Raw genomic sequence first — 15,514 nt, 5'->3', positions numbered from 1 at the left:
TCCAATTACCTCCACCCTGTCTTGACCTTGAAACATGGGGATTATGGGGATTACAATTCAAGGTGAGATTTAGGTGGAGACACAGAGCCAAACCATATCATGGGGTCTCTTTTTGAAATGTTCAAAAGTTGGCTCAAGGTCAAAAAGACTTAATTTAGAATTTGAAATATGAGTTTGAGAAGCTTTTCAAATATAAAAAGTTTAATAAACTTGATGAAAAATAGGATTGCAGGTCATTGTAAAATAAGTCATTTATTCAGCTAAAGTGATAATTAAAAATTTTCAAAAAACAAAAAGACAAAATAAAACAAACAAAAAAAACTTTACCCATTGATAGGGAGGTATATTAGTCCATTCTCATGCTACTAATAAAGACATATTAGCTAATTTGGCTAATTTATTAATTAGCCAAGTATAATTTACATACTTTACAATTTATATAATTCAATACTGGCTAATTTATAAAGGAAAAAGGTTTAATTGACTCACAGTTCAGCATGGCTGGGGAGGCTTCCGGAAACTTACAATCATGGTGGAAAGGGAAGCAAACATGTCCTTTTTCACGTGGCTGCAGGAAGAAGTACCAAGCAAAGGAGAGAAAAAACCCTTATAAAACCATCAGCTGTCATGAGAACTCACTTGCTATCACTAGAATAGCATGGGGGTAACCCACCTCATGATTCAATTACTTACCACCAGGTCCCTCCCACGACATGTGGAGACTATGGGAACTACAAGTCAAGACGAGATTTGGGTGGGGACACAGCCAAACCTTATCAGGAGGAGACTCAGTTTTCCAACCAACCAATCAAAAGAATAAAGACAACATGAAGCAAACTCTCCCCACTTATTGCCGTTTTCGTCTTTATAATCAAAAGGCTTCCAAAAGTATTTTACTACTTTTATTACTATTACATGACAATCTTATTTACAAGAGAAAGCCAAATTTTACCTTTTCACTAGTACATTATTAATACTAAAGCTAATTTTAACAAAACCTTATAAACAAATGTATCTCATCTGAATCATCTTTGAACATACATGATTTTATATGCCTTTTATAATCTTTTACAAATTTTAATTCTTTTTCTTTTATCAATTTAAGTATATTCAGTTTTATCTATCACTTTTTATTTCTTTGATTTAAAACAACCTCTAAATGAAAGAAAATTACTTTTTAAAGAAAAATCACATTTTATATCTTTTTATAACTTTTCTTATCAAAAACATCTTACATTTTTGTATATTTTATATACAGAATTGTTTTCTCTATATCTAGTAATTTTAATTACATATATTAACTTCAGTGTTAACTCTCAGTAAGGCTAATTTTTATTGAAAAACCAAAGAAGTAAGTAATTTTAATTTTTTATCTATTTATTTATTTTTTGAGACAGAGTTTTGCTCTTGTTGCCCAGGCTGTGGAGTGCAATGGTGCAATCTCAGCTCACTGCAACCTCTGCCTCCTTGGTTCAAACAATTTTCCTGCCTCAGCCTCCTGAGTAGCTGGGATTACAGCCATGTGCCACCATGCCCAGCTATTTTGTATTTCTAGTAGAGTCAGGGTTTCTGCATGTTGGTCAGGCTGGTCTCAAACTTCCAACCTCAGGTGATGCACCTGCCTTGGCCTCCCAAAGTGCTGGGATTACAGGTGTGAACAACTGTGCCTGGCCAGTAATTTTAATTTTTAAGTATCAAGTGCAGAACTTAGGACAGAGGACAGAGCTCTAAAGACAATGCCTGTAGGATCCAATGCCTCTGAAAGTGGTCAGAAGGCACAGCTGGACCAGGAAATATGAGGCCATATTAGAGTTGGCCATGCGCTGCAGCTAATGACCCAGGCACTGTAGACACACATATATTTCCAGGTCTAACTGTGGTCTCCTGTCTATACCCCAGAATCTAAAGACTTAAAACCAAAGACATAAGCTTATAGACAAATTAAGCAACTATCAAAAATAGCTCATAAACAATAGTTTTATGATGTTAAAAATCTAGCAGAGACAGAATAAATTAGTCTGACCAGTAGGCTCAGGCAAAAGTGTCTAAATTTTTATAAACATTTTAATCTAAATAATTTAAAAACTAGCTTTATATATGAAAGATTACTAAAGTTACATGAACTTGCAAAGCATTTGGGCTTATTTACTTAATTTATGAGTACTGATTTACATCTATCAATTTGGTACCATATATAGAAAGACAAATATATAAAGACAGACATGTAAACATGTATACATAGGAATAAAGACAGACAAATGTAAAAATGCTAGAGGTTTAATTTAAATTTTTCATCCATGAAACAAGTAAAACAGAGTAGGTTAAAAGGACAGTGGATTTAAACTGTACCTTTATGAACGGAACCGGTTAAAGTTGATCTGTCCTACAGGAATGAAATCCTTACCTAGTACTAGAGAAAAAAGAGTGGTAAATTTATATCTCAAAGCACACAGAGAGAATTTAAGTTGTTTTTAAGAGAGAATTTGGGTGTGTTAGAGACGATTAAAAGTGGATATCAAGGTAACAAAATCATAGGAATTTACTATAGGATTTTACAAAGAAGCATAGATTAACCTAGAGAAAGTTTAGAAACCTTTTCAAAATAACCAGCTGAGTGGCAGGAAAGTCATATTTTGGAGACCAATCTAGTTATATAGGTGGATTTTAAGTTTAGCTTCCATTTATTAACTGAATCACTGAGCTCAAAAAGTCCATTAACAAGTAAGGCCAACAAAGCATTGCAGTTTTTAGGGCCTAACACTTATACATGTGAAAAGCAGGAGCAGCTGGAAGGCAGAACATCCAGATCTCCGGAAATCAAGAATCTCATGTTTACACTGAATCCTGGGTCCCCACAAAGAGAAAACACCACGGGACTGGACTGTGTAATGCCTCTACAGTGCACCTCACTGCAAGGACAACTTCACGCCAATCAGCACACTCTAATCAGCTCATCCCTCATGGGAGTCTTAGAGCTTGATGATAAGTGTTTCTGCAGTCTTCAAGTGTACAAACCTCATTGTTCTCATCTAAATGCACAAAGAAATGAGTAGCCATCTACAGTAATAACCACTCACTGCAACCACTAGCAGCCCACCTTCAAAACTGCAGCTTTGCCAGGGACTTGCCAGCCATCACATACCCAAAATTCAAGTGCTCTCACAATACATATTAGCCCCTGCTACGCTCAAATGCCAAAGAGATGCTCAATGTGAGAGACAGCACAGCTTTTAGACCTGAGAGAGACCTGCCCATAATGCTTGGAACTCCATGAGGAAGATAAAAGACCCTGAAAAGGGGATGTGTGGTGGCTTTTACTGTGTTCCTCAAGGATCTCAGGGTCACTAAATGTAACATAGATTTATGTAATATAAATGGTGGCAAAAACAAAGTAGGAGTAGAAATAAATGAGAGAACAAGTCTTAGAGGATCCAATCTGAGAAGATGTTAAGCTTTCCAGAAGGCCAATGAAACTTTACATTTTTTTCTCAGTAAAAATTACATCAACAAGAAAAGAGATAAACAAGGATCAAACATAATTGAAAAGGGGTTTAGTTGGTTGAAAAAAAAGTTCCCAGGGGAGAAACATAATCCAAAAGAGAAAGAGTAGAAAGGCATATCTAGCTAGCTGGCTATCTCCTGAATATCAGCTTTTATTTGTTTGTTTGTTTTTTCTGAGACGAGTTTCATTCTTGTTGCCCAGGCTGGAGTGCAATGGTGTAGTCCCGGCTCACTGCAACCTCCACCTCCCAGGTTCAAGCAGTTCCCCTACCTCAGCCTCCTGAAGAGCTGGGATTACAGGCATGCACTATCATGCCCAGCTAATTTTTTTGTATTTTTAATAGAGATGGGGTTTCGCCACGTTGGCCAGGCTCGTCTCGACCTCCTGACATCAGGGGATCCACCCACCTCAGCCTCTCAAGTGCTGGGATTACAGATGTGAGCCACCATGCCCAGCTGAATATCAGCTTTCAATTAAGCTGACTTTGACCACAGAGCTCTTAAAAACATCTTTTCAAATATCTCATATGATTTTAGCCAGGAAAAACGGCCAATATTACTAGCTTTTGAACCTTTTTCTTTTAAACCATAGATAACTTTCCAAGTGACTCACCAAAGCCAATAAGTCTTAACTAAGGTTTTGACTTAACCAAGTAACCACAAGCCATCGCCAAAGAGGTGCAAAACGATCCTCACAAGATGCAGAACCATCCCAAAGACAGCTAAACAACTAAGGATGTGTGAGGTGTGTCCAAGGAGGTGCAATGCCATTCTCAAAAGATCCAGAACCACCTCCAAAGACAGCTCGATTAAAGAAATGTTTTGCTAGTCACAAAGTGGGTACAAGCCACATTTTTGTCCAGCCATATTCTCTAGAGTCCCAGCTTTTCATCTGATCTACACACCAAGGCCTGAAAGCCTTATGTGCCTCATAGAGACAGAAGACAGGAAATCAAAAACTATTAATGAAAGGGAAAAGGATTAATAACAAATGGGTACCCCAAAAGTTAAGAGTAACACAAACATCAAATCAATTTTTACATAAATGTTTCTTCTCCCAAGTTAAAGGACTTACATTTCCAAGCGACAGATTCCCTGACTGGCAATCAAACCCAGGACATTGTGGTAAAAACATAGCAATTTAACTACAAGAATACAAAATGTAATGTCCTTCATTGCAAACTTTTCGGGGAATTAAAGGAAGGCAGTTTGAGTGTACAAAATATTTTAACTTTATTTTAAATCCGATTTCTGCTTTGTTTCTCTTTTTTATTAACCTTGCCAAGGGAATTTTTTAGGCCATATTCCTTTTGTATCTTTTCATAGATACCAATAGGATAAGGGTTTAAGACAAGAGTTCTCTAAAAAGTTTTCTTTTAAATATAGACAATTTACTTATTTCGTAAGTGAGCTAGTTCTCATACTCCCTTCCCCAAATCCTACCTGTTAATCCAATTTGGGGAGGGAAAAAGACAGATACTCTTACTACCTTTATTTGATCTGGCACCATAGGCAGCTATCTGGGAGAACTTACTTGGTTAAAAAAAAAAAAATTCTTACCTTTCTTTTATGGCTTTTTGTCAGTTGTTCCAAGATCCCATTCATAGCCTTCAGAATGAACAGAGTGATTTGTTACTCCGTGTACAGTATCAGACTGTAAGGATGAAAGGCAAACTTCCCCTTTGCCCTATGAAAGTTTACCGAAAATTACCTGACAAAAGGCAGGAGGAGAAAAGGCGCGCACATTTTATTAACATGCATTACCCTAACTCCCAACTGGGGTACCGAAGTTTATTTACCTTTTTCGTAGGGGAGAAAGGAAGTGGGAAATCTAGACAATTCTTTTGAAGGTAGTACATGATAATTAGGGAGAATGAATGAACTAGGGAGACAAATTAATTTCTAAATGATTCTCTTTGGAATTTGAATGAGTCCAGGAGGCAGAAATTATCTTGTGAAAAAGTCCATTCAGTTGTGGTTGCATTCCTAAGTCTTCTTTTCTGCAATAGATAATGAGATTTCAGGGAGAGGATAGAAGGTAATTGTGTTTCTTTTGATAATAAGCTTTCTTGGTCAGATAAGGAAATTCCAGTCAAGAATTCTTCCCTGTACTTGGGGTTGGGGGAGGAACAAGACAATGTTAGAAGGATCTTAATTCTGAGGCTTATTTCTGAGGCCTTTTAATTTGCAAAAGCATTCAATATGCCCAAGCACCATATTTTGAGGAATAGTTTTCTGCCCCCCAAAGGTAGCATGTATCTATGTGTCATTCCTTTTTGTGGCAAACAATATTCCATTGTACGAAGATATTACATTTTATCCATTCATCAGTTGATGAGCATTTGGGTTGTTCTCACCTTTTCATTATTATGAATACTACTACTATAAGCATTATGTACAAGTTTCTGTATGGATATGTATTTTCATTTACCTTGGGTGGAAATGCTAGTGATGCAAGATTTTTTGCTCCTTAGTTCAGCTAAAATCCAGGCTCTTGACTCACGACCAGGAAAAATTAGACACACGGACACATTGAAGCATGAGGAGGGTAGATGTATTAAGCAAAAAGAAAGCCCACAGCAAAGAAAGAAGGGGTCCTGCCAACAGGCTCCCAACTCATAGAGTGAATACCAGGCCACCACACACAAGCTGAAGAGGCTAGGCTTCTCCCACTGCCTAAGGTGCAAATCCCTGGTGGCTCCACCCCATTTTTCCAGGGTGCATGTGGGCCCCCAGTCTGTTGCGGGCCTGCCCAGGTAAGACCCTGTGCAGGTTCCTTTAACTGCCTCTAGCATCTGTCACTAGGTTATATGGCAACTCTACGTTTAACTATTAAAGGAACTACCAGAAAGTTCAACAAAGCAGCTGTGCCATTTTACATTCAACCAGCAGTGTAAGAAGAGTCTCATTTCTCCCTATCTTTGTCAACACTTTTTATCTGACTTTCGAATTATAGCCAATCTAGTGGATATGAAATGGTGTGTCATTGTATAATAGAAGGTTTTTTGAATTGACACATAATAGAGGTACATATTTTTAGAGTACATGTGATATTTTGCTACATATAATGTGTAAAAATCAAATCAAGGTAATTGGGGTATCCATCATCTTAAACATTTATCTTTTCTTTATGCCAGAAACATTCAAATTCTTCTCTTCTAGCTACTTTGAAATATACAATAGGTTATTGTTAACTAAAGTCTTTTTAATTCCCTAAGAACTAATGATATTTAGCATTTTTAATGTATTTATTGGTAATTTGTTTATTTTCTTTGGAAAAATGTTGATTCAACTCCTTGGCCCATTTTTTAATTGGGTTATTTGTTTTGATTATTGAGATTTAAGTATTCTTTATATTGCAGACACAACTCTCTTGTTAGATATAAGATTTGCAAAAATTTTCTCCCATTCTGTGGGTGGTCTTCACTTTCTTCATAGTATCCTTTGAAGCACAAACGTTTTTAATCAATGAAGTTCAATTTATCTATTTGTGGTTGTTGTTCTTCATGGTTTTGGTGTCATGTTTATGAATCCATTGCCAAATACAAGGTCATGGAGATTTATCCCAATGTTTTATTCTAAGAGTTTTATAATTTTTGCTCTTACATTTAGGTCTTTGATCTGTTTTGAGTAAATTTTTATATATGGTGTGAGGTAGGAGTTCAAATTCCTTCTTCTGCATGTAGCTATCCAGTTCTTCCAAGACCATTTATAGAAAAGACTATCCTTTTCTTCACCTAATGGTCTTGATACTCAACAAAAATCAGTTAACCATAGACACATAGGTTTACTTCTGAACTCTCAATAGAACCTTCATAATTCTATTCCATTGATTTATATATTTATCCTTAGGCTTCACTCACTTGATTGAAGTTTCTTGGTAGTAAGTTTTGAAATTCAGAAGTTTGAGACCTCAAACTTTATTCTTTTTTGTCAAGATTGTTTCAGCTGTTCTGTATTCCTTGAAATTCCATCTGAATCTTAGAGCCAGTTTGTCAGTTTCTACAGATAATCCAAGGGTGATTCTGAATAAGGATTCTGTTGAATCTCTAGGTCAATTTGAAAAGTATTGTGATCTTGTCAATACTAAACCTTTAGATCCATGAACAGATGTTTTTCCATTTATTTCTTTAATGTTTTCAACAATGTTTTGTAGTTTTCACAATATAATTTTGGCATTCGTTTTGTTAAATTTATTTCTAACTATTTTATTCGTTTTGATGCTATTATAAATAAAATTGACTTTTTAATATTATTTCGGATGGCTCACAATTTATCTTTACATATTGACCTTTATCCTGCAACCCTGCTATAATTGTCTATTAACTCTAATAGCTTCTAAGTTCCTTAGGATGTTCTGTATATAAAATCATGTCATCTGCAAATAGAGATCGTTTTACTTCTTCCTTTTCAATCTGAATGTCTTTTACTTATTTTTCTTGCCCAATTGACCTGGCTAGAACTTCCAGTATCATGTTAAATACAAGGGGCAAAAGCAGATATCTTAGTGGGTTTTTTTCCTACTCTTAGTGGGATGGCAACCAGTCTTTCACCACTAAATATGATACTAGCTGTGGGTTTTTGTTGGTGCCTTTTATCAGATTGAGGGAATTCTATCCTTTTTCTTGTTTTTGAGCGTTCTTATCAGGAAAGGGAATTGGATTTTGTTAAATGCCTTTTCTGCATCTATTGAAATTATCATATCGTTTTTGTCCTTTGTTCTATTGATACTGTGTACTATATTAACAATTGATTTTTAAATGACAAACCACTTGCATTCCTGTGATAAACTCCACTTGATCATGTTGTGTAATTCTTTTTAAATGTTGCTAGATGTAGTTGGCTAGTATTTTGTTGAGGAGTATTCCATTTATATTCATAAAATATACTGGCCTACAATTTTTTGTAATGCTTGTGTCTGGTTTTTGTATTAGTGTGATACTGGTTTTACAGAATAAGTTGAAAAGTGGTCCTCCCTCATATATTTTAAAAGATTTTCTTTTTAAATGGTATTGATTTTTCTTTAAATGTTTATAGAATTCACCAGTGAAAACATCTGGGCATCAGCTTTTCTTTGTGTATAGTTTTGTTTGTTTTGCTTTATTTTGCTTTTACATATTCAATCTCTTACTTATTCCATGTCTATGGAGATTGTCTTATTAAGTGAGTTTTCTAATAATAGCTTGTGTCTTTCTAGGTATTTGTCCATTTCATCTAAGTTATCTAACTTATTGGCATACAAATATTCATAATATTTCTTTATGAAAATTTCATAATATTCCTTTATAATTCTTTTTCTGTAAGAGAAGTGGTAATATCTTCTCTTTCATTTTTCTTTCTTTCTCTTTTTTTTTTTTTTTTCTGAAACAGGGTCTCATTCTTTTACCCAGACTGGAGTGCAGTGGTGTGATCATGGTTCATTGCAGCCTCGACCTCCCAGGTTCAAGCAATCAATCCTCTCACCTCAACCTCCTAAGTAGCTGAGACCACAGATGCGCATACCATACCTGGTTAATTTTTTTATTTTTTGTAGAGATGGGATCTCCCTATGTTACTCAGGTTCATCTTGAACTCCTGAGCTCAAGTGATCCTCACACCTCAGCCTTCCAAAATTCTGGAATTACAGGCATAAGCCACTGTGCTGGCCCTTCTTTCATTTCTAAATCTTGTAATTTGAGTCTTCTTTTTCCCATGTCAATCTGGCTAAAGGTTTCTCTGTTTTAGCTTTTCAAAGAACTAGCTTTTGTTTTCCTTGATTTTCTCTATTTTTTTAATTCTCTATTTCATTAAGTTCCACTCTGATCTTTATTATTTTTTTCCTTTTATTAATATTTGCTTTAAGTTTAGCTTACTCTCCTTTTTCCATTGTCTTATAGTGGAAGTTAGGTTATTCATTTGAGATCTTGTTTATAAAATATGGATATTTATAGCTATAAATTTTCCTCTCAGCACTACTTAAGCAGCATTGCACAAGTTTTCAAATGTTGTGCCTTAATTTTTCTTTGTCTTGAAGTATTTTCCAATTTCTCTTGGGATATATCTTTGACCCATTGATTATTTAGGAGTGTGTAGTTCGATTTTCACATATTTGTGAGTTTCCCAAATTAATTTATGCTATTTATCTCTAACATTATTTCATTGTGACTGGAGAACATACTTTAGATTACTTCTATACTTTTAAATTTATTGAGATTTGTTTTATGGTCTAGTATTTGGTTTGTTTTTGAGAATGTTCTATGTGTACTTGAGAAGAATGCATATTCTTTTTTCATTTGGGTGGAATTTTCTATAGATGGCTGTTACATCAAGTATGTTTATAATGTTGAAGTATTTTGTTTTCTAGTTATCTTTTGCCTAGCCATTCTATTCATTATTTAAGTCTCCAAATATGATTGTTGAATTGTATATTTCTCCCTTCATTTCCGTCAGTATTGCTTCATATATTCTGGTTATCTGATGTTAGGTGTACATATGCTTATAATTGTTATATTCTCCTGATAGATTGACTATTTTTGAGGACTTTGGCCTATGAGGGTATAGCAAAATTTATAGTATTATCCTGTCTAGAGTAGTCTTATTCAACTTTTTCATTATTTAGTTCCTTAAGAGGAAGTAAACATCTATTTTCATTCAAACATGCAATCTCTTTTGAAACTGAAACCATTATATGGAATAAGTTAGCATTTTGGTTCCACAAAGAAAACTAAAAAATAAGACAACACTTTGATCTTGAATATAGAAAGCAATGAAGTCAGTTATTTTGGTATACTGATTACAATCGTTTTAGTAATAAATGAGTCTGGTTTTTCTGTGCAAATCAGTGACACATTAATATCTTATTAGATGGTAAAATCAACTGAAAATGCTAGTTAACAATCATAACATTAGGAAAAAATAGAAGCAGAAAATCTCTGCTGATGTAGTGCCATTAGACGAAGTTTTATGTCTTAAAAAAACACATATTGTTGATCAGAACTATCTCTTACATCAAGAAACAAAGTAAATGCTTGATAATATGCTCAACTCAATTATCCAGTTTTTCTAACTCCTGCACATATTTCAATAATGAATGTCACATTTATAAATCATTTTGGAAAGTACATATTCTGAGTAATGAGAAGTTGATACAGTTTTAGGTTATCTCCACATATTGTCTGTTGTAAACAGTACTTCAGTGCACACAGGAAGGCTTTGATCTCTTTGAGATCCTGACTTCAATTCTTTTAGGTAAATACTCAGAAGTGGGATTGCTAGATCATATGGTAGTTGTATTTTTAATTTTTCTAGGAACTTCCATACTGTTTACTCTAGTGGCTGCCCCATTTTTCATTCTCACCAACAATAAGCAAGGGCCCCAATTTCTCTACATTCTTGGCAACACTTGTTGTCTTTTGTGGATAGCAATAAATTTGACAGCAGAAAATTACTTTTCTTGGTGTATTAGTCTGCATTCTCCAGAGAAACAGAACCAATATGATGTGTGCGGGTGTGTGTGTGTTTATCAGAGAGTCAGAAAGAGAGAGGGAGAAATTTACTCTAATAAATTGGCTCACAGTTATGGAGGCTGAGAAGTTCCAAGGTCTGTAGTCGGAAAGCTGGAGGTTCAGGAGACTTGATGATATTGTTCTAGTCTGACTCTATAGGACTGAGGATGAGGTGGGCTGATGGCATAATTTCAGTCTGTGTCTGAGTCTGAAGACAGGAAAAGACCAATGTCCCAGCTCAAACACAGAGCTTAAGTCTCCCTTACACTGCCTTTGTTTGGGCCTTCAACAGATTGGATAAGGCCCACCACACTGGGGAGGACAATCCGCTTTACTCAGTCTTCTGGTTCAAATATTAACCTCATTCCAAAATTCCCTCACAGACACACTCAGAATAAACACAGTCTATGGCTCAGTCAAGTTGACACATACAATTAACCACTATACCAGGTATCTTAGTGGAACAGAATGCACTAAGTAGTCCCAGGGATAACCCAAGAACTTGTATTTTCCAGAAACAAAGTCCCCCATTTTAAGTTTGTACAATTGAAGTGATACTAGAAATAAAAAATTGATAGCTCCTGGGCCCTCAGAAGGTAACAAAGTATCCAGTTCATATATGAATTTTCAGTAACATTCAAATTTTTCCAAGTTCTTAAGATCAACATTAAATACAAAAGTAACAGTGTCTGTATGTATTTAGTTCTCTGGTAGGAACAAAAACCATAATACTAACATTCACTTTGGCAAAAAATTAATTTTTCCAATTATTAATTCTTTATTATATAAGTTTATAATTATAATACTGTAACAGACCTGCTGTTCAAGGTTTAGAAAAAGCAAAATCTCAAAAACAATGACAGCACCATATATTATTTTATATTTGTTGTGTGTGGCTTCAAATGGCTTCTCCTGGTTTCCTTTTCTTGATGAAATTATCATTTCCTTGAATCATTTATGGCTTTTTATCTGTAATGGAATTTCTAACGAGTACATTCTTAAGACCCTTAGAATTTCAGGCCCAGTACATGCTTAAGAAACTTTAGTTTAGCTATCTCCAGGAAGTCTTTCTAAAATGTGACCGAAAATACATTTCTAATATCTGAGATCATGAGTTTTTCTCAATATGATTAGATGGCAGTCAAAATCAAGTCTAAACAAGATAATTTTTAGATATCTTTTGAGATCAGCATATAGATGTTATTCCTCATTACTTTGTAAAATTGAATACTACCCCAATATGCAGATGTACTGTAATTTAGCAAGCTCCATGTTGATATACATATGGATTCCTTCTCCATTTTTCCCTATTTGTTGATAAATTCAAGTTGTTTGCCCTGTGGAATTCCCTAGGATCTAAATTTTGATGATGTCATCTCTAACTTGTTTAGTATTTTCCCTTATTCTTTATGTTTCTTGAGTTAGTAGATATTTTTTTCTCAAACCATGCTGAAAACGTTGGAAGTAGCTATATTTTAAAGGCCTGATCAAATTTCAGCTTGATTTCTGGAAGGATTATTCTTAGTTGATGTTTCATACTTCAACTAGGTGGTATATAATTGTCTGGTTGACTCTTTTTTGTGATTTTAGCAGCTATTGAGGATCAGTGCTTCTATCCATTAATTAGAAGTTACAAAATTGTTCTATCCTAATTACATCATACTTTCCCCATTTATTGGCTTGAATAAAAAGAAACTTACTCTCCTTCACTATTTGGTTACCTTCAGATATAGATTATGTAGGAAATGCAGAATAAATGATTGATAATCAGTTTTCAGAGTAATGATTTGATTCCTTAATATTGTTCAAAAGGGGCCAATGAAAGATTTCTGGGTTTTTTTAGTATCATTTTGACTTCATGGATTTAAATATATCTGATGTATTTCAACCCATTGCAGTTAGTATTTCTTCAGTGATTTTCAAGTTTCACATGTTTGACAGTGGGAGGCTCTTTAAGTTGACTCAAGGGTGCTTTTGATACAATCCTAGTAATCCTTGATAGCTTCCTTGCTTTATGTTATAACAAGAGATCCCGACTCGTCTTGAGCAATTCCTGTCTTAGACAGGCCTGGAATCAGACATGTTCCTAAGGGGTCCTGGTTTCTTTATGAATAAATAAAATTTAGATACTTAGAGTATGTCAGATGGGTGCATTGCTAGTAGACCAGTTAATTTAACAGTTTTTCTTCCACGGGGTCAAAGAAGGCACTGACTGCCTGATACCAGAATCACTATATGTGTGAATTATATTTCTTTGTAAATTGGTTTTTAAAAAGTACAAATAAGTCTTCTATAGTTTCTGCTGAGATCTAATGAAAAGAAAACCAGTTGAAGTTTCAAAAGTAAAGGTTTAAAGCCTGGGAACTTCTGTGTGATATTAAGTAAGTCATTTCACTATTCTGAGTCATACATAATTTCTTGTACTTCAAAATAGAGATAATATTACCTATCACAGCTTTTATGAGAACCAGTATTGAAAGTACTTCATAATAACAGCTAACATTTCCTAGAATGTTTTATATGCCAGCTTTTGTGCTATGTTACCTAGTTTATATCATTAAATCTGTATAAAAGAACAAAAATTATTATTATTATTATCTCCCTTTTATAAGGGAGAGCACCAAAGATTAGAGTGACTGGTATCTTGCTGTTTCTATAAAGGAAAATTACAATGATCCTAAGAAGCTGAGGTCATCAAGCAGAGTAAGAGGTAGATTTCCTGTCCAGGAGCAGTGAGCCAAATTAAATACACAGGTAATCTACAGCTGCAAAATGTGAGAAATGAACATAACCAGTAGTAGCAGCCCAAATTAAGAAAAATGTTTAAATGCATTAAATTTATGCTCAAAATTAGAACAAGTATATTTGGATTCAATTACAAAAAGAGGAAGACAACGTTATGATAGAAAGAAAACTCAGCAACTGGGATTACAGACTGGGCTCTTTTACAAACCTGTCATTTGAATTTGTCAAGAGATTTATTCTCTCTAGGTCTCAATTCTTCACAGGGGAATGAGGATATGTGATTTCATAAGCTAATCTGTTAGGATAAAAGTAGAACAGTAATGCTTGAGAAGAACTTTGCAATAACTCACTACTGATGTGTACAGTTAAAAAAAAAATACCACACATTTATAGGTTCTACCAATTCAGGTTTCTGAATCACTCATTAATTCCTTCATTTAACGATACCTGTTGAAGACCTACTAAGTGTCAGACACTGTAGCAAGTAGTGTTCTAGCAGTGAACAAAGTGAAGTCCTCATTTTCCTAGTTTACATTCTAGTAAGGAACGACAGAAAATAGAATACACCAGGCCCACTACCAAATTTGCAACAGATGATTTGTACGCCTGGCATACCCTTCCCCCAAGTATCCTCATGGCTAACTCTCTCACCTTTTTCAAGTTTTCATTCAAATGGGCACCTGCTTGATGAGGCCTAACACACAGAATATCCCTCCCTCCCCCACTCTGCTCACTATATTTTTTCCTATAAATCTTATCCCCTTCTAACATATGATATAAATTCCTTATTTGTGTGTTTAATATGTTTCTCTGAGCTATAACATAAATTCCAACACGCCAGGACCCTTTGTCTGTTTTGTTCAAGGATGTATTCCAAAGCTTAGGCAGTACCTACTAACGTGTAATGCTCAATACATTGATTAACAAACAAACTGATCAATGAGTGAATGAATGAATTAGAAGGATGATCTGGAAAGTTTTCTCTGATGAAGTGACTAAATAGTAAAAGCTTGGCATTTAAAAAAATCAAAGCATACAGAAAATTGTTAATTAAATCGTGTTACATCTAGTTGACAGACCATTATGTGGCCTTAAAAATGATTTTAAGTGATAGCTATAAAGGTTATGAAATAATACAGATACTACTTATAATGGATGCGTAAGTGAAAATGCATATGCATATATTACTATTACAACATATTAAAAGGTCTTTAGAAGAAATATTAGAAAGTAATATACCAAAAGTTACCCGTTTATGTTATAGTGATTATTGGTGATTTCCTTTATAATTTTTTCTATTTTCACAAATTTTCTATAATTTTGTTGTATCATCTTTGATATAGAAATGTTTAACTTTTTAAAAAGCTAATCAATGCAATACTACCTATCATTCACAGCATTTTGTTTTGTTATGTTTTTTACATTTAGAAATTAGACCTTAACAATGTCAACCTCCGACAAGCAGAGACTCGGAGTTGAAAAGAACACACCTGGATTTCAAATGTTTCACAGAAAAACAGAGGTGAAGAAGGAGGTTGAATCAACTATAATTTCTTCTACAACAGCATCATACTTATTTTGAGTTTACCTTTCAAGTAGATTGTCTCCAGAAGAAGGAAGTCCTATCAATTAAACATGACTCTCAAGAGAAAAACACAATGCGTATAAGTGATTTTAAACAGAACATAGCATCAAGAAGTAGAAATTGCCCAAGACCCTGTTTTATCCTGCACTTTCCCATTACTTTGGTAATCAAGAGTTGGTTGAGGCTGGGTGCAGTGGTT

Source organism: Symphalangus syndactylus, chromosome 6 (genome assembly GCF_028878055.3).
Source record: "Symphalangus syndactylus isolate Jambi chromosome 6, NHGRI_mSymSyn1-v2.1_pri, whole genome shotgun sequence".
Classification (NCBI taxonomy): Eukaryota; Metazoa; Chordata; class Mammalia; order Primates; family Hylobatidae; genus Symphalangus; species Symphalangus syndactylus.
Note: the sequence above shows the minus strand (reverse complement) of the source record.